Source organism: Poecilia reticulata, chromosome 13 (assembly GCF_904066995.2).
Source record: "Poecilia reticulata chromosome 13, P_reticulata-male-v2, whole genome shotgun sequence".
Lineage (NCBI taxonomy): Eukaryota > Metazoa > Chordata > Actinopteri > Cyprinodontiformes > Poeciliidae > Poecilia > Poecilia reticulata.
Genome location: NC_088842.1, coordinates 15,035,596 through 15,054,748, shown reverse-complemented (window position 1 = coordinate 15,054,748; position 19,153 = coordinate 15,035,596). Strand labels below are relative to the sequence as shown.

Genomic DNA, 19,153 nt, shown 5'->3' with positions numbered 1-19,153 from the left:
ACTTATCTAAACTTTGCTTCAATAAAAATTTCAGCTATGTTGCAGATCGGCTAGTAGAGGTAGTCATGTTAAATAAAACACAATAAAATCAAGGGATTACAAGGGTACCTCCATTTCTCCATTTTATGATGACTCAAACCGTTAACTCAAAGCAAAACACATCAGTGCAGTATTTAAAAAAATGCCTAAAGTCTTTTGGCTTTCCATATCCTATTGTGTTTACTAATTTAGGGAATCATTATATCATCAAAGCACAAAAAGATCTAATACCTTACTAAAATAAAAGATGATAAAGATTAATGTCAATGATATTTTGCATCTGTGTAATGGCCCAGATTGGAGCGATATTTACCATGTTGTTAGGCCTCTTTAATATTCCTCATAAGGATTTTAATCCTGTAAGTAATCACAGTGTAAAGCTCAACTCAAAGTGTTCTGTAACAGGAACAGACTAACAGCACTGGGAATAAAGAAAACCCAACAGTGCAGAGTGATGCCTTCTCTGTTTCCTGTGAGTGTCCTTCATTGTGCTGCAAAGTTATCAGTTACGAATCTGTTTTCACTGCATGAGGAAATGGATGGCTGGAGTGGGAGTTGGAGGAAAGTGTCAAATGTGTGAGTATCACACACTCTATGCATGGGACTTGGCAGCCCTGAAGCATAAGTTACTGTATTCCCACATGTTTATTTAAAGAGGCTGCAAGAAGAGGCATCCTTCATCTGACACCATCCATCTGTTTTGGTATACACTAAATCAGCCACAGAACTTTTAACAAGAGGCATTTGGAAAATGTCTGTACGGACAAATTGAGAATCTTGGAGTAGCAGAAAACCTTGGTTGGACAGCAGTAGAGGTTTGACGTAAATTAACGAGGCTGACGTGATCTGCTAGCACTAAACTTAATCCAACATCTGTTGGTAAAAAGACACCTTCAAATGGTCTAGACCAAAAGGTTGAGAAACACTGATGTAGACAGAAATATTTTCACAACTAAATATTGGGTAAAACAGAGGTGTCCACAAAACCAGTCTTCTCAATGCACATCTATGCATCACTTTGTTATACAACTTAAGGCTGTATTTGTCATTATCAAAACACTGCAATGATGCCAACATGCCAAATACTTTCAGTGCATGACACTGTAAGCTCACTCAGTTAATCAAAAGCAAACAGCATACACATTTCCTTCAATGCAAATGTCATATTTCCAGTTTGACTAGAAGGTTTACTTATTGTTTCAGAGAAGCTGGTGTACACACAAATTTGGTAAAACCCCAATGTAAACAACAACCAGAAACCCTATCTCCAGTGCCTTCTCTACAACTGCCTTTTCACACACAAAAGAAATTGAATGTACTAATAGGTCACCACAAAATATGCAAATGTAATAGTTTAATCACTGTGTTTGATTCAGAGTAATTCTTGGGTTCAGCAGAGTGTTAAAATGGACTCAGGCCAATGGTTCTCCCTTTCGTGGCTAATCAAATCAGCTCTTTTCATCCCCTTTCTGACCAGTTTTAGTTTGTAGTCGTCTGCCTTTACTTTCCCAAGTATAAAAAAGTATTAAAAAGTAGAGGCAGCTGCTTTTTTTCTGTAACTGACAAAACATTTGAAAGTAAAATTTAACTGAACAAAATCATTATGCATGTTCATATTTTTTTTTACATTTTACCAGGATAAAAATCCATTGAGATTAAAAAAAACTCTTTTTCAAGGGAATCCTGAGGCAGCAATAAATGCATGCATGCTTTCACTGCAAGTTGGTAGGACATTCTTAAACAAAAACACACATACCACTTTTGATTTAACAACATTCTTGCTCTAATACAAAATATAAAGATAAAATTACATTACATTATTAAAGTGTGAAAAAAGTATCACTATTCATAGTTACTTCAGTTGGCCTGGATTTTACTTTAACCTATTTTTATACATTCAATTCATTCAATAGGCTACAAATTTGTCTTTAGTAGAGAAGAACATTTTAAAAAAACAAGGTCAGTTCAAGAGCGCAAGTCAAATTCAATGTTGGCTGATGCAAAACACTGATTAGTCAGATTTTTAAAATTAATTACATGCTATATAAACAACTTTGACAATCTTCCCACACTCATACTAAATGTATTTTAATAACTTGTAGCTAGCATTTCATTGTCATTAATTTTGTCATGAAAGATTCTTTTGCAATAATTTTCTCAGCCATTTTGTATACTTTGCAGAGTCAAAGGAGACCCACTGACCACCGCTAGGTGTCCAATGGAGACCGCTCCATCGGACACCTAGTGGTGGTCAGTGGGTAAAAGGTGAGGTACATCCTGTACAGGTTTTCAATCCATCGCAAGACAACACAGAGACTCATGAAAAACAACAATGCATGCACACACACTGATCTAAAGGCACAGTAGAACGGCTACGTTAACCCACCAGTGGTCTGAAGAGAAGCCATGTGACATGTGTCATTTAGACCCCCTTAGTTTTATACTTAGGAGTTTTTGTGTGTGGTTTTGGAAACAAACGGTCTGATGAGACAACTCCCCAACTTCCCTGCTGTCCGACCATGACATTTGCCGCGCTCCTCCTGAGTGTCACACTCTAAGGTCACAGGAAGGTTAATCTAAATGTATGTTTTTCGACTGTGTATAAAAGTTGTAGAGACATGCTGCTGTGGTATGCTGTGGTTTAATAAGTCAGCCATCTGTAAGGAAATTTTGGGAGCCTTTATGCTTCCATCTTCTCACAAAACTTGTAGAGATATTGATTTTATATTCCAACATGGTATGGGATCTGTCCACACTGCCAAATGTGCCAATACCAGTTGCACTTAATTACCATAGTACAACTGTTTGATTGGCCAACATTCTGGTTTTGAGGCAGTCAACAATGGTTTTAAGGTGCTGATCTGCTGTTGAAACACCTCTGATGATGAGATGAATAATTTGAATCCAATTAAGTCTGAACTCTTCATGCGCCATCAGGGCAATCTCAGTCTAGCGGCCTTCATGGGTTGGCTTATGAGCATAAACGAACTATGTACTATGCAGAGAATGTTATGCAAAGCGCAATAATAGGGTGTGACAGCTATTATCTGCTTTATTTGATTCATAAAGCCATAATACAGGTGGAAAATATGTCACAGATTATGAAATCAAAATGATATAAATGGATGATGCAACTAGTTGAGAAAATTTTGGTACACAAGTTCCAGACGCTACATGATGGTGTGGTTTTGGCAAAGCAACTGATATGTCTTTCTGTCTGCTCAACACAGCACCCTTCTAATACCGGGGTGCTTGGCATTCAGCACACCACTCGCTGTCTTTCTCCCAGCTTCCCCCCATCCCCCCTTCTCTTCACCTCTCACTCTTTTTCAGCAGCATCTCTTACACGTTCTCCCTCGGTGCCGAGGCACTGCACCACTGAACCAGCATCTGCTCACATGTACAAACTGGGTTGATGTTAAAATGCCATACTGAAGAAGATATCACGCTTCTGTTGAAACCATCGCCAATACATTCCTTTGACATTTAAACCAAAATTCCGAGCAAACTGTTTGATTACAAAATGGCTACATTTTGCTCTTTATCCGTGTAATTTCCAGACTTTCTCAAAAAAAAAACTGCCCTTTTTGTTCTCCGTTGCCATGTTTCTCATCACAACTGTCTCTTTAAGCATATCTTTGTCTCATTCACCTAAACCAGGGTTTCTCGATCTGATCCTCAGGGACCACAGCCCTGCATATTTTAAATATGCCTCTATTCCATAACACCTGATTTAAATGATTTTATGACCTCGTCTGCGTGCCATCAAGTGCTGCAGAAGCCTGCTAATCACCTACTTACTAAAATGAGGTGTGAGGCAGAAGAGGAACACCAAAAACTTGCTGAAGAGTGGTCCCTGAGGACCGGAGTCGACAAACACTGACCTAAACACAGGATTTGCTTATATTTCAGCTGTAATTCTTGTGACAAAGTGTTTCGATGTGTTTACCATTTGTCCCTTATTCTTGTTTCTGATTCATTTACCAGTTCTGTAGTTGGTCATAATGCTTAAATTTAAACATTACTTTGAAACTTTGCTAAACTCACTATCACAAGTTTGTTTGTTTATGTTGCATATGTTTTGGTTAAAGTTAACACTTCATTGAATGAATTTGTTTCTTTTGTTTCATGGAATATTTATGGAAAAATTACTTGTTTTCCTTCTTTTGCTCACCATTGTTTGTCCCTTGTAGATTCTGCAGCGGGGCAGGTGTATGGGTGGCCCAGCATCTCCTGCTTAAATGGCTGGATGATGTCATTGATTACATCGCTGGGTTCTACTAATTAGAGGGGGGTTTTCTACAATGTACTGCTTGTTTTGCTTCTTTAAAGTAACCTTTTGAGTTTCCTATATTACAAGGTTTATTTTGCAGAGCATTTAATTATGTAGATGAGTTAAATTAGATTGACACCATATGTAAATTAGATTAATGATCTTATTCTTGTTCCTGTTTAGATTTTGTTGTTTGATTTGACCTGTTTCATTGTGGTTTAGTCCAATCAAGTACAGGTGTGTTGCCAATTGCCTGTAAGAACAGTGAGTTCTCAGATGCTCAGGATGCAAGTCGCTCAGGATGCACGTCAGAGCCAAAAAAATTAATAAAATCCATCAGTGGCAGCTGGAACTGATGGTGGCTGCTGTTTTTTTGTTCACCTTTTTAACCCTTTGACCATACTACTTTACAATTCTAATTCTCCAAAAGTCCCCCTGGGTGGTTTTTTACACTTTAAGTATAACCTGAAATTACAATTTTTTTTTTTTTATTGAAACGTTATGTGTTTAAACTAATACATGTGATCTACAGTTCTGGCCTGGCAGGGAACTAGTACATTTCAACTTATTTCTATGAATAATAATCTGAAAACTGTGATATGCATATGTATTTAGTTGGCGTATGTCCATTTTGTATAAACATCTAATGCAGTAATTTTGGCTGAAAGTCTTTTGGGGTGTGTTCCTAACAGCTTTGCACATCCAGAGACTTGGGCTACAGCCAATTTTCATTTGCAAAATAACTCCAGTTCAGCCTGATTAGATGGGAAGCATCTGGCAAGAGCAATTACCAACACTTTTCAACAGGTCGTACCATCCATTATGTTTTTCAGGTGGGGCAAAAAGTTAAATTTTTCTCTCATCTAAACAGAGCACATTTTTCCACACACTGGATGTCTGTGTGCCTTACAAGACTTCCGGCAAAAAGTCAAAATGACTTTATTTTAACATGACACTTTTCTCCATATCTATAATGGCGTTTCTATCAACAGGTTCAATAATCTGAGTTATGGAGCTTTGCAATTCCTTCAGAGTTGCCATGGATCTCATCAATGCATCTCTGATTACTGCTCACTTTGCCAATGCAGAAGGCTTGAAGTTATGCAATGAACAGGATTTCAGGTAATCTATAAATTTCTCACTAACCTTCCAATAGTAATGAAACAAAAAGCTGTCTCTTTTCCCTCAAAAAGAAAAATTGAGCTTCTCAGGGTGGGTTCACTTTCTCCTTCACTCTGTCTCAGAGCCACATCAATCAATTGGACCTTTCACTCCTCGAGAATTTAAACTTCTCTTTAGTATCATTATTCAATTTAATATTGACAGAATGATAAGTATTTTACATTATGCCAAAAATAGACGTCCATATCGTTTAAAAGTTGGCTCGGACTGCTTTTAGATCTTTTGTTTGTGCCTCTTTAAAAACCACAATCTAAAGACCGAGCCATGCTGAACCTGTGCCTGATATGCTGACTCTCCCGTGATATATATTATTTCATGCTTCTGACTTCAGGCAAAGCAGTTCTATTTGTGTAGTGCATTACACATTGCAATTGAAATAGCTTGAAATGAAGGTTAAGGGAAGACAGAAATGCATTTAAACAATTATACTACGAGAATAGTGTATGAGAAAAGTAGCCTTGATTTCAACTTTGCACAGTGAAAATATAGAAACACAGAAAAAGGAAGAAACAGTATAAACACACAACACATCTTTCTGAGATAAAACCCCTAGGTGTTTGTAATAGTTCCCCTTTAAAGCTAAATTAAAAATGCATAAAGAAAAAAGTAAACAGATTCCGCTACACACTTAAACACTTACACAATAGGCTGTAGAGAATAAAATGAATAATTTTAAAGGTTCAGATGCAGAAAAGTATAAAATTATGTTCACATTTATATAATAAATGCAAACTAGGCACCCACAAAAACATCATCTCCTACAATTAAGTTTTTCTTTTTCAGAAATTTTAGAGATGTACTATATTAAAATTTAAATATAGGCGTTGTATAATTATGCACCTGATTATGCAAGTAATTTTAGCATAAAAAAGTCAAAAGTTCAGTTAATTTACTGGTCTCGCATTTTGATTGCGTACATTATAATAACTCTGGAAAAAAGTCTTATAAGTAGCTAAAGATACAGCCACCTAATCAGCAATTCTATCAATGAAAACATTATGTATCTGTTTTGCATACGTGTTGAGGATCTTAATTGGACAAAAGGTGCTGAATTATCAAATCACAACCTAAATGTCAAAGCTCAACAAAATGCCTCTGCAAAACAAATAGTCAGTAGCTCCACATGCAGTATAACAATATATTATACACCAATAGCCTATAGTAGAGCTAATGGACACTTCTGATAAGCTAAAAGACAAAACTAGGCTTACTAATGATGCCAACACATTTTGGCTATTCAACTTGAAGCACAATGAATGTGATTGCTCTGACTTAGAAATTTAGAAGACATAAATGAGGCACAGATTTTCATTTTTCCACAATTTTATTGATTTATTTTGTTTATAAGTTCATAATATACCCTTAGATTTATGGGGGCTAATGCAGTTTATTTTGAATGAACAATTTGTAAATATTTTTTTTAAAGGTCAGCTAGTTTCTTTAAAACAACTTAATTTGTATCATCAGTCAAAAATATCTGAAACATGAAAGAATAATTTAAATAAATAAAACAAGTTTCCCAAACTAGATCCTTGCATTGTGAAATTAATTACAAGCAAGTAAGATTATTTTCTGAAGATCTGTGGTACAAAAGTGTCTTGAGTAAAACATTAGGAGTGACAGCCACAAACGTCTGAATAAATCGAGAAATAACACAAACGCATAATCATTATTAATTATTGCTAAATTAATTTTACCAAAAAGAAATTAAGCTCAGCTATGGTCTTTTATTAACCTTTCCGTGGTCTTAGTGCAACGCTCAGGAGAAGCATGGAAAATGTCACGGTCGGACAGTAGGGAAGCAGGGGGGTTGTCCCGTCACAAAATTCACATTTTGGCCAATAAAAAAATATTTGACTCCATAGGTTATTTTATTTGCTAAATTATAAGCTGCTTCAGAAAATGACTTATTTTTTTCCTTTCTAACATGTAACACACTCCTATCACTCAAGCAAATCCCTCCTCCTCCTCCATGTTTAATACAGTGTAAATCAATACATTGGAATCATGATAAAGTACTTCACATTGTCAAATGTTGCACCAGCAGGAGGGCAGAAAGGCTTTGACTCTTAAATGTCACGCGATATCTACCCTACAATCTCCAAACTATGCTGCTCTTTACAGGACAAAAAAAAACTTAGCTGCTCCAACAAATAAAAGTGTAAATATAACTGAACTCCTCAGAAATTGCAAGCTTTGACAGCAGTTGAGACTGGTTGCTCTTATCCCTTGAGTAGATTTTTAGACATCTCCAGACTAACCCCTCAATAAGCCAGAGGGATAGTAAAGCATCACCTCTGCAGCCTGTTTAAACTGGAAATCAAGGTCAAACGATGGCCTAAACCCACATAAACTCCATCCCCTCTGTGCACGAGGCTCCATTTTGCTGGATTATGTTTGATTATGTATTTGAGCCAGCCAATCCAGTCTATCCTTAAATGCAAATGAGAGATCAAATCCACAATAAAGGAGCCATGATCAGCAGCTGGTGTTTTTTTTTTTTTTAAATACTGTCACCCTTAGAACTTTTATCAAAACTGACATGTCAAGTTTGAACTCCTATAAAAGAGGAGCTGTACTAAAATGAGGTTCCTCACTTGTCTACATCAAAGTTGTTCAGCTACATATATGAACTCAAAACTGGGCCAACAGAGCATGCACTTCACCATCCATCAAGGCAGCTGGAAGGGTGGCCAAGGGTTCTTGTGGGCTCCCAGCAGACATTAATGGGATAAAATAAAACTAGAAGGGCACTTAGAGATTACATCCTCCACTAAGGCCAGTGCCCCAGTTTTCAGTTTTATAGAGAGTGATCTGGATCCAATTAAATATAATGGATTCTTATTTCACCCATGTTACAAATCTCCTCTAAGTTTAATCAAATACAGCACAAGCAGTTTTATTTATTTATTTTTTTCTTCTGTGATCTCACTGACAGACAAAACACAGTTGCGTTACAGGCCTGTTAACTCTCAAGGATTCAGCTGTAAGAGTCATGTGACTGACATTACACATCTTCAAGCCAAAAGTAAGTTTTGCAAGTGCAAAACAAAGTTTTAACCTCATTTCCATACAAAGTGTACTCACAGTTCAGGAATTGGCAGGAAACAGAATATAGCACCTGCAGCAGCTTCCTGCTGGCTCACGCTTTCACATGCTTGCAGGTTAATTACTAGCTGTAGCCTCAAGGATGTCTTCATTTATCAAAATATAATTACAAAAAATATTGTAAACATATCACAAAAAAATATCAACTCGTAACAGGCCAAACAGCAACAATCACACAACTTGTCAATAGAATGAGTTCACAAGATATTCAGAAAAAAAAATGTTTTAATTGATTCAATAACTCATTTAAATGTATGATCAGTTGATTTTGTCAATTCTCAAAACCAAGCATTTAACCATCCACAACCAATGGTAAATGGACTGAACTTATATAGTTTTATCTGATCATTTTGACCACTCAAAGCACTTTACACTAGAGCCACATTCACCCATTCATACTCACAAACGCTCACACATTTATACACAGCTTGGTAGGCAACTTGGGGTTGGGTGCCTTGCCCAGGGGCACATTGACACGTGGCAGGAGGAAGCTGGAATTGAACCTGCAACCTTCTGATTACAAGACAACTACTCTACCCACGGAGCCACAGTCGCCCCAAAATGGGGAATTAAAAAAGCCATATTTATCATATCAAAGACCTCTACTACGTTCTTCAAATGGTATTCAAATACATTTTGGCGTATTAATTTTGCATTAAGTTGTTTTCTTCTTTGTGAGAATACTTTAACTTTCAGGCTCTGACCTACAAAATATTGGGAATAGTGCTGGAGCAGACACAAAATGGCATAACAGTTAGACTTATGAACAAATTGATTTTTAAGGCTAAATGTGATCCTAAACATTTGATCTGCTGATAAACAGCCAGTTTGAGTTAAAGTTCAGTTTTGACTTTGTCTTGATTCAGTTTCTTTTTTAAAATGTTGAAGGTTTCTTCACAACCTACCATGATCCACCACCATAAAATGTGAGTGCTAATAATTTCTTCCTTGATTTTAAGATTTGTTCTGATGCTATCAGAAAGAATGTACATATTTGTTTAACAACATCTCAAGATCCCACCAGTGGTGTTTTCTGATGCCCAGTGTGATTCTAAGCCCAATTTTGGGAAACATTGCTTTAGAAAGGGGATCTCACACTGCAGACCGCAAGAGCCGGTGTCCTGCAACGTTTAGATGTCTCTCTGCTTCAGCACACCTGGCTCCAGCATTAGGCCGTTAGCTGAGCTTCACTGCATGATAGTGACACAGTTCCACCATTTAATTTAAGCGTGAGGCCAAGGGACACATAGAAAAGTTGCAGAACTCTCGTCCTTGACAAATGCTGTCTGGGAGTACCGCTCTAAGCTAATCAGGTGAATCCCAAACAGGATCTGTAAATAATATCTGTGACATGCAATTTTTTTAGGCCAAGTGGATGGAAACCATGAAGTTAGAAATATGTATCAAAGCACTTCTTCAGAGTTGTATCATTTTTGTTCAAATTGTAAAATGAAAAAAGTAGCCGTGATTAATGAAAAAGTAAATGGCACATAATGTTGCAGAACAGACAGTCTGCTTCCCTCCAACGCCACTTTGCCAGCTGCAAGTGGAATATTTTATTTACCATAAAGTAACCAGATAGATATTGATCACCTCAGTAGCGAACGTATTTCTTGAAAGCACCTATAATGCAGTTTTAGTGCTTAGATTTTATATCAAACAGCTCCCCTACAAGCCACTGTACTTTAGTAAGCACAGAAACAATTAGGTAAATAAAATCCATCCATCTATTGTCTATACATGGGGTCTTCAAATCCTGGCCTCCAAGGCCAGTGTCTTGTAACTTTTAGATGCGTCTCTGATTCAACACACCTGAATCAAATAATGAGGTCATTAGCAGGACACCTGATAACTTCATTGCGTAATGAGGAGGTAATTACACTATTTGATTCAGGTGGGTTGGATAAGGCACACATCTAAATGCCCTCGAGGCCTGGATTTTAAAGTCCATACCCCTATTCTTGCAGGAAACTGAGAAGATAGAGGACTGTTACAGGGCAGCTATCTCCAGCAGTTACTGGACGGGAAACTCAGAAAAACTACATGCACAAACTCATACAGAAGGGCAATTGAGAGAAATGAATTCACCCAACAGGCATGCTTTAGTGTGTGCCAGGAAGCTACAGTACCCAAAGAGAATGCTCTCATAAATAGAGAGAAATATATAAACAAAGTAAATTAACTTTGCTTTTCTTAGTTTCCTATTTTGAGGTATTGATCATTTAAAAGGTTTGCTTTCATCTATAGAGATAAAGCTATTTTTGAGAAATAGCTTTTGTCTTAAAATAACATTAAAAAAGTCCACTAGTGGTTACTGAGGTCTTTGCATCTAGTTGTCCTGTGCAGAATATCTGGCTTCAGCTTAACAATAAACAATGAACTGTTCCCATTTATCCGCTAATGCAGAAGAAATTAAAAAGACATATGCTACACAGTAGTTATTTTATTACCTAACTGTGAGTGTGTCTTCTTGTTTCCATGGCAGTGGAAAAGTATTCTGTTCATAAACTGTACGTATTGCTATTTCTGAGGGGGACATGGAAATGCATTAATGGCGCATTTACCAAGAAAAGAAAGGTAAATCGCCAGAACACAAGCGGAAAACGAGTATGTGGTTTGCTGACTATAGCACATGTGTCAGGTTCAGATAATTTAATGAATCAAGGTCATTAAAAATAACAGTAAACAAGGATTGTGCTAACTTGCCTCCTAATTATACAAAAGCATGATAAGCATAAGTCTTTTTTTTTTCATGTCTTAGCACATAGCCAATCTCTCAAGGGACTGTAAACTTGCTTGAGCCATCAGATTTGGTTTACATTAGGAAGGATTTCATTGGGTATTGTTGAGGAAAATAAATATGCTTAGTGTTTAATACAGTTAAATCTTACGACATGAGAAAATAGTGGATGAAGCAAGAGTCCTTTGGATAACATTGGATAACATCTTAGAGGGCTTTAAGTTAGCCCTGCAGAAAAGAATGTTTTCAGGGAGGAACCACGTCATAAATGAACTGGCACACAGGCAGCGAGGAGACATCTCAAGTCATCTCCCTCAGAGAGACACTAAAACTAACAACACAATACTAACAATAATTGCAATTTAATTAGTAGAATACCATTTAGTTAAAATTAACATGACTTGAACTAGTCTAATTTGTAGTTTTATACTAACAACTACTTGGAGTCCCTAACCTAGGCCAAACGGTAGCAGCAGTTAGTTAAATATAATCAAAACTAGCATAACATTAATTAGAAAATGTTTAGAATGAATGTGTTTATATTGAAAATGCTCAGGTATGTTCTATAAGTGTTTGAATTCTTTAAATCTGTGCTTTGATTTGAGAGGATGGAGAAGTTCTGAATTACTTGGTCCCAGGCTCCTAATGGTACGGTTGAATTTATTGCAAAGACCTGTGTTTGGATGGCTGCTCGGCGAGGCAATAAAACAAGATAACGTTTTGGTGAACTCTGGTTAAAAACAAGAATCTTTTGTTCAATTGGAGAACTTGAGAAACTCCAGGCTTCAAAACATACATGATAAACTTTTGTTTGAAATAACCTTTGGTCTTTCTTGTCTAGATAGAGAAGCACTGTAGTCCTGAAATTAAACAGGTCTCAGAAGGTAATAAAATTGCTTTGGACGTCCCAACTTGGTCATTTGAAACTAGTTGTAGCCGTACAAGGGAAACAACATGCCTTAAATGCATAATTGCATAAATTAAAACAAAGAAAGCACCCTTTTGAATAAAAGTATGGGCCCCAGGGGAACAAATCAGATTTGCTTTTGCAGTTCTCCAAAGAACTGCAAAAGCATCTTTAGTCCATTTCCTCTCTCAGGTAAATTCATGTGTTGTTTGTAGTTTGAGTTTTCTGATGTGATGTGCTTTGTGGTGATAGTAGACATCTGTTTTGAATAAATGTGGATTATTGGGATGCTGTTACCTCTGTGTGATCTCAGTTTCTTTTGTGCACAGCATTTTCTGAATCCAGGCATGAGAGGATATAACGAGTCAAAAAGTAAAAAGTAAAAAAAAAAGGTTAATAAGCTTTCAAATTCTCCTCTCTTAATAATATGCAATCAAAAAATTATGAATACCATTTTTTTTTTTTTAAGAAATGTGAAGCATGACCTTGAAAATGTTTTTCTACATATAAAAGTCTGAACGTGTGGCATGCATTTGTATTCAGCTCTCCTGAGTCCATATTTTGTTGAAACATCTTTTGCTGTAACCTGGTAAAATCCAGCCCCATTTTTTTTATGTCTTTGCTTCGCACACAGTGTCTAGAGAACCTTAACTATTGAGAAACAATCACTTGCTGGCGGCATGGACTCTGTTGAAGTTTTACATTTAACCCAATCGCTAACGTTTGACCATGACGTATGTAATGTTTCAGTTCAATGAAGTTTACTGGAAATTGCCTGCGCGGTAAACAACCCCCTAGGGGAGTAGGAACACGACATCTTTGCCAGCAACAAAATGTCTTATACGGTCCTCTTACTCAACTGTAATTGCTCAATATTTGAAAGTGTGGCTAACAAGCATGCCATGGCTTCGTTCACGTCGTCCGCTTCCGTTGAAAACTACAAACCTATATAGGCAGACTACAATTCAAAAACAGCGCAGAAAGTCAATGTCAAAAGCCCGATTGAGATTCGGCTGGAGAAACCGAACGAAATCTGAGAAATCTGACGGAGCACTGAAATGAGGTGAGAATCGAGTGGCAAAGCAATGGCCAAGGCTACCTTTGCTGCAATTACAGGATGATATTTGGGGAGACTACCTACCAGTTCTGCAAACTGACAGACTGATGTTGTTGCACATTTGTCCTTGTCTGGAGTTTGGCTGGGATATTCCAAACAAGAATTTTATCTAAAACATCCCATGTAGTCGTGTAGGCTGCATTAAAGCTGTGTATGTCTGCAACTCCTCCAAAGTAACCACTGATTGTTGCTGCCCTTCTGTCAGTTTATGTAGATGATCATGACATGGTAGGTTTACAGTTATGTCATAACCTTTCCATTTTCAGATGGTTGATTGAAAAGTATTCTGACAGAATACCTTGAGAATACTTTCTCTATAACTTGGTTTTGCTTTAAATTTCTTCATAATATCCATGATCAGTGTGTTGGGTTCCTTTGTGATATGCTCTCTGAGACTTTTCACAGCTGTATTTATACTCAATCATATGCAGGTGGACTACATTAACCAGTTAGCTGGCTTATGAAGGCCATCGGTTGAATTTTTTAAGATAAGCCAGCTGAATGCAAATACCTTCCAGACATTTTAGATTTCTTTTTCTTTTTAACATTTTTGAAAACCAGGTATCTTTTTTTTTCTTTCACTTCACAATTATGTGCTACTTTGCCTTGATTTGACAAAATGTGACAAAAAGTTAAAGGGTTCGATGCAAATCCCTGTATATGTGAGCAAATGATTCTTTCAAAATTCTGAAGCACAGCTGAGTCACAGGTCTGCCGATCCTGGGACAGAAATTAGGAAACTAGTAGCCATATTTGTATCTGTGATTATATGTGTTTTAAATGGGGCTACAAGCCAATGCAAAACCTAATCAAAATGCAAATGGGGCAGTGAGAAACGAGGAAAATGTACCAGATAAAGAGGAGCTGATGAGCTGACACAGCAACCCAAACTGTTACCTGCGTGCTGTTTCTGGGCTCCCTCTGTGTTCATGTCTCCATTGCGAAGCAAACAGACAGTGAACATGCACTGGATCGTCCCAAATAGAGTATAACTATAGTACAGACTTTTTTTTTTTTTTTTTTTTTTTTGCACATGCTTTTAGAACTTATTCTGGGGGATTATTTCACAACACTGCAGCACCTCTTTTCTGTATGATTTTTCATTCATTATTGTCCCGTTCCCCACCAACCTCCCTCTCCAACTGTTCAACTCTGCCCTCCCAATCTATTTTATTCCATTACCTTCTGTTGTCCTCCCATATTTTCTCCACTTACCTTTTCAGAAGACCACCCTCTCTGCTGCTATTACACTGCCTCCCCCCCATCATCTAGCTCATCTCCTCTTCCTACACCCTCTCTGTATTCCATCTGAGCATCCCCCCCTTCCACCCCTCTCATCCTAACAACTCCCTTTTAGCCTCTCCGGTCTTACTACCCCCGACGCCCCCCTCCCCTTGTGCTCAGTTCAACCTTTCTCACCCGGCCATCTGCCACCCACCCCTGACAAAACTCTCACTCCTCTGTCTGTAATTCTTATTTCGGCCGTTTCAGATCCCCTTTAGCCACCACGACGCCCCTCTCTCTTCCTCGTGTCTTTAATCAAACGAGCGGATATCAATTTCTCCCCGAATCGTGTGGGAGAGAAAACACCAGCGCCATTATCTCCTTCATCTGCCTGCTCTTCCGTGGACTTAACTTCCAACATTAGAAGAAGATATTCATTTATGACAAATTTCTTCCATGTAATAGAGCGATTTAAACCAAAAAGGGTGATGAGAGAAACCAACTGTACAGAAAATGAAATTAGAGCCTACCTGTGCGTCTCCCGGTGTAATCTCTCTTCGCTTGATAAGCCAGGTGAAAACCCCTCCTCAGAAAAGAGCCTCTTAAATAATCCTCCTCCTGATCTCACGCGCGTCTTTAAGCCAAATAAGCCATCATATCCACTTTTCTCCGTGTTTGTCGCCGCGCAACGGGGGTCCTTGAGGATGGTGAGGGGGGGTGGGGAACAAGGCGTTTCAGTTTAGTTCCCGTTGAGCATGCACCAAAAAGACCCCTAAACCGCCCGGTGGCAGCCGCTCTCACCCACAGCGGTTCACAAATCAGCTGGGACAGGAATGAAAGCAAAGATGGATGTGACGCTCCAGTTAAACCGGCGCACGGCCACTCTTTACTGAGATATTTCCTGTTTTTTTTTGTTTTTGTTGTTGTTGTTTTTGTCCACACGGTCGATTAATCAGAAGCGAAAACTAAAAAAAAAAACAAGAAAAAAAAAAGAAAAAAAAAAAAAAAAAACACCCAACTGCCGAGGGCTGATACTGCTGGAATCCGGTGTCTGAATGGTGCTGAGCGGAGCTCAGAAACCACAGTGCGCTCTGATTTTCGATCCGCTCTCCGTGGAAGATGCTCCGCGCGTCTCCATTCAGCTGGCACTACTGCACATTTTACTCATCTTTGCATGCTTTGGATCCACATTTGCCTTTAAGGAAAAAAAAAAAAACAATAATCCCAGCCGGATGATGGAGGCTGATATTGCGTCCTAAACGGTTTATCTTGTGTGTTAAAAAAATATATATATAGAAAGCAAGAGTTCACTTTTTAAATAAAATCAATCCGTTATTAGCGGGTTTTCACCTCTTTTCAGTGCCAGAAGTGACTTTGTCTTGACCTCTCTCCTCTCTCCGCATTGCTTCCTCCAAGGAAATATGCCGGACACCAACAGCGTGGGCAAGCTTTAAAAAGCGCTGCAAGCTCAAGACAGAAAACAGCCTCCGTCCCCTATTACGTTAAAACAAAAAAAATCCTCTCCAACGACGCGTCCCTCTTCCTGCAGTTACTTTCACACTGTGCGGCGGTTTGTCCCGGGAGGCGCTACGCCCACCAGCTCCTTCTCAGGTCTCTCCCTCTCCCTCTCCCTCCCTCCCCTGTGTCGGCGTGCAGCCCTGTCTGTAGACGAGTTGCTGCTCCAGGATTAGGCTGCAAGCTGCTAATAACAGATGGATGCGATATGACGCCGGTGGGTGATGCGATCACCGAGGCGTTCGCCCGGCAGAAGTGGGTGATACAGATTAGGGTCTGCCAGCAGACTCTCCGGTCCACACGGCTGGAGGTACTTGCCGGAGCGGGGGACTTCAAGGTGGGCCCATTTAAAGTTACTGCTATTTTAGCTCTTGGTTAATGTTTCCAAACTACCCGAACATAAAAAAATTAAAAAAAATTTAAAAATATCACATTGTGGCCCAAGACAAGAACAGTGGAGTACTGCTTAAAGTTACACAAACAGTAAAAAATCTAGTCATTTGGCCTGTTATAGAGAAAAAGAGTGGGATTTCATATTTACACCATGCTATTCATTCAATAAGAAATGTTAGAAATATTTAGTTTGAAGCTAAATATTTAACCTACTTAATTTTTTAGAATGGAGCTCAATATTGTTTCCTGACTAAATATTTAGTGTGGAGCTAAATTTTTTGTTAATAATATAAATATTTAGCTAACTAATAAAGTATTTAGTTAACAAGTCAAATAATTTACTAAATGATGCCTTCTCTTTAAAGGGATCCATGATTAAACAAACTTTATTTAAGAAATATTTATTTTAGATGTGAAAACAAAACAGTGATATTGAAGGAAATTTGTTTTTTATGAAATATTGCTGTAGCAAGTTGGCATGTCGTTTACACAGCAATGCATGCTGGGTAAATGAGGAATGCTTGGTCTAATTGTGCTAGCTCCACCCTGCCAAAACTGCAATGCTGTGATGGAAATGTAGGAATCACAAAGAGTAATAAGCATGAGGAGGAAGAGGAATGAGTTGGCCAAAGAAGCTGCTGTTTGTCCTGCTGCTGCCACTTTCGACTTCATAAATGAAACAGTGAATGATACATGTGGTCAGACTGTGTGATCCGGTAAGTAACACCTGTTTAGGGTCTGGTGATGGGTTCTGGTTTCACATTCAGTATCAGTGGCAGTGGCAACAGCTTTTGGCATTTAAAAGAGCTTCCAGTATAGCCTGTCTCTGATGTTTCTCCCAAATATAAGAATAGTTTCAGCTTAATGTAAAGGTATCATAATGTGGAGAAATTTGTTGTCCTTCAACCGAGCAGTCATTTTCACGCTTTGCTGTGAAGCACATTGTTGTCTTGATCAATAGTTCTTGTGGGTTTTTAAAGGTTTTTCAAAGCTCTTTTTTTGGATTTTGGCATTTTCATTTTCTTTAAACAACTCAACATATAACTATTTCTGGATTTAATCGTTAGACTCTTTGTTACAAACACTCAATGTTGAGTGTGAAATAATACAATGGATTACATGAAAGGGTATAGTACAACATGCAAGCTATTTTGCAAGGACTTTTAGCTGCAGACATGGCATTCAGTGGGTGCATCTCTAATATCCCGAATGAGATCTTTACTGGATTTGTGCTACTTCTCAAAGACTTTCAGATAGTATTGACTTGGTTTAAAATGTTTCTTTTAGATGTGGAATTTCCTTTGTCCTCCAATTGTTGTGATATTTAAACATGCAGAACACAAAGGAGAATTCTGGTGAGGTGCATGGAGTGCAAGGAACATTAATGTGTTTATACTGGTTTATCCTCTTATTTTTGGAGCTTTTTAGCCAGAATAATTCATTGGTCAAAATTAAGGACCCAATAAACCAAGCAATCCTCTGAAATTTGTCTTACTATATGTCTTACTATATGGGACACAAATACTAAGACTATATATTTACCCATATTGTGGGTAAACCGACAGCATTTGAAAAAGCTTTCAGAGTCCAAGAAAAAAATAAATCCTTTGACAGACTCTTTGAAAGCCTCTCAGAAATACTGATAATTGTTAATTTACAAAATTACAAAAATCTGTTTCCTTGCCAGCAAAATATAGCAATGAGGAATGTCTCAAGAAATGTGCACCATACTGTGTTACATCTGTTGTGAGGCTTCGTATCTGAGATCCTACATGCCAAGAAGATACTCTAAATTTGCGTTTGATCAAAAGTTTCATATTTCCATGGCTTTTCATGTTACATGGCAGAACAACCTCTTCTAACACAAAATATTGTTTTTACACTCCCTCCTTAGTTCATATCGAGCAAACAAGATGTAACATGTTGCACGCTTCAGAGAGGCTGCCACACTAAAGGAATTTGTTGACAGGATGCAGCGGCTGCGTCTACCCGACGAACTTAGCCTGCTGCCAGCAGCACAGATGACTCTAATATTTATCGTACTTATTTATCAGCAAGAAAGCAATTAAACCAACATTCCAATTATGACAAAGACTTTGTGCAAGCACAAAAGAGGGAACTTTACCTAAAGCTTAAAAGTTTTCCCTTCTGTCAAGTTACAGTCTTATTTGCAACAGGGAGAGACATTATGCCTCTCCCTGTTACGGATTAGGAGGAGAAATTAGTTAGCAGCAACAATTTGTTAAACAATGATATGTTTTCACAGTTTGCAACCATTAGAAAAAAAGAACTAGCCAACACAATAGGCAGATTATTTGGCTCACTTTCCAGGTTCTGCGGGGTTCCGTAGATAACAAAGGGTGAGTGTTCTATCTCATTAGCAGGAGATGAGATAAATTACATGGTGCACTGCTGGCAGAGCAGAAAACACTTCTAGATGTTAGCTGGTTGTGAGCTCGAGCCTGCGAGCACGGGGAGACGCTGAGGGCAAAAGAAGAAATCTAAAATAACTAGACAAACAGATCATGATGGAACCGCTGACTGTTTGGCTCATACCTGGAACAAACATTTCAGCTGAACAACAAGAAGTGAGGGAGCTTGAGATATTGTGTCAGGGAGCATATTTTGAGGAGGTTCTTCATTAAAATCCATTAT

At 38.1% G+C, this 19,153-nt stretch overlaps 1 protein-coding gene across 5 annotated transcripts in view; it reads right to left on the bottom strand.

Annotated features, from left to right (window-relative positions):
- LOC103474519 (leucine-rich repeat and fibronectin type III domain-containing protein 1-like protein) overlaps positions 1–16,518 on the bottom strand; it is a 170,719-nt gene extending 154,201 nt beyond the window's left edge. For 3 of the 5 annotated variants that reach the window (XM_017308300.2, XM_081614344.1, XM_008425559.3), the window contains exon 1: positions 15,121–16,516. The gene's annotated coding sequence lies outside the window, so the exon portion shown is untranslated. Of the gene's footprint in view, positions 1–15,120 lie in introns of all 5 variants that reach the window. The other 2 variants (XM_008425562.3, XM_008425564.3) reach the window with 2 other exon arrangements.
- Positions 16,519–19,153: the final 2,635 nt, after the last annotated feature.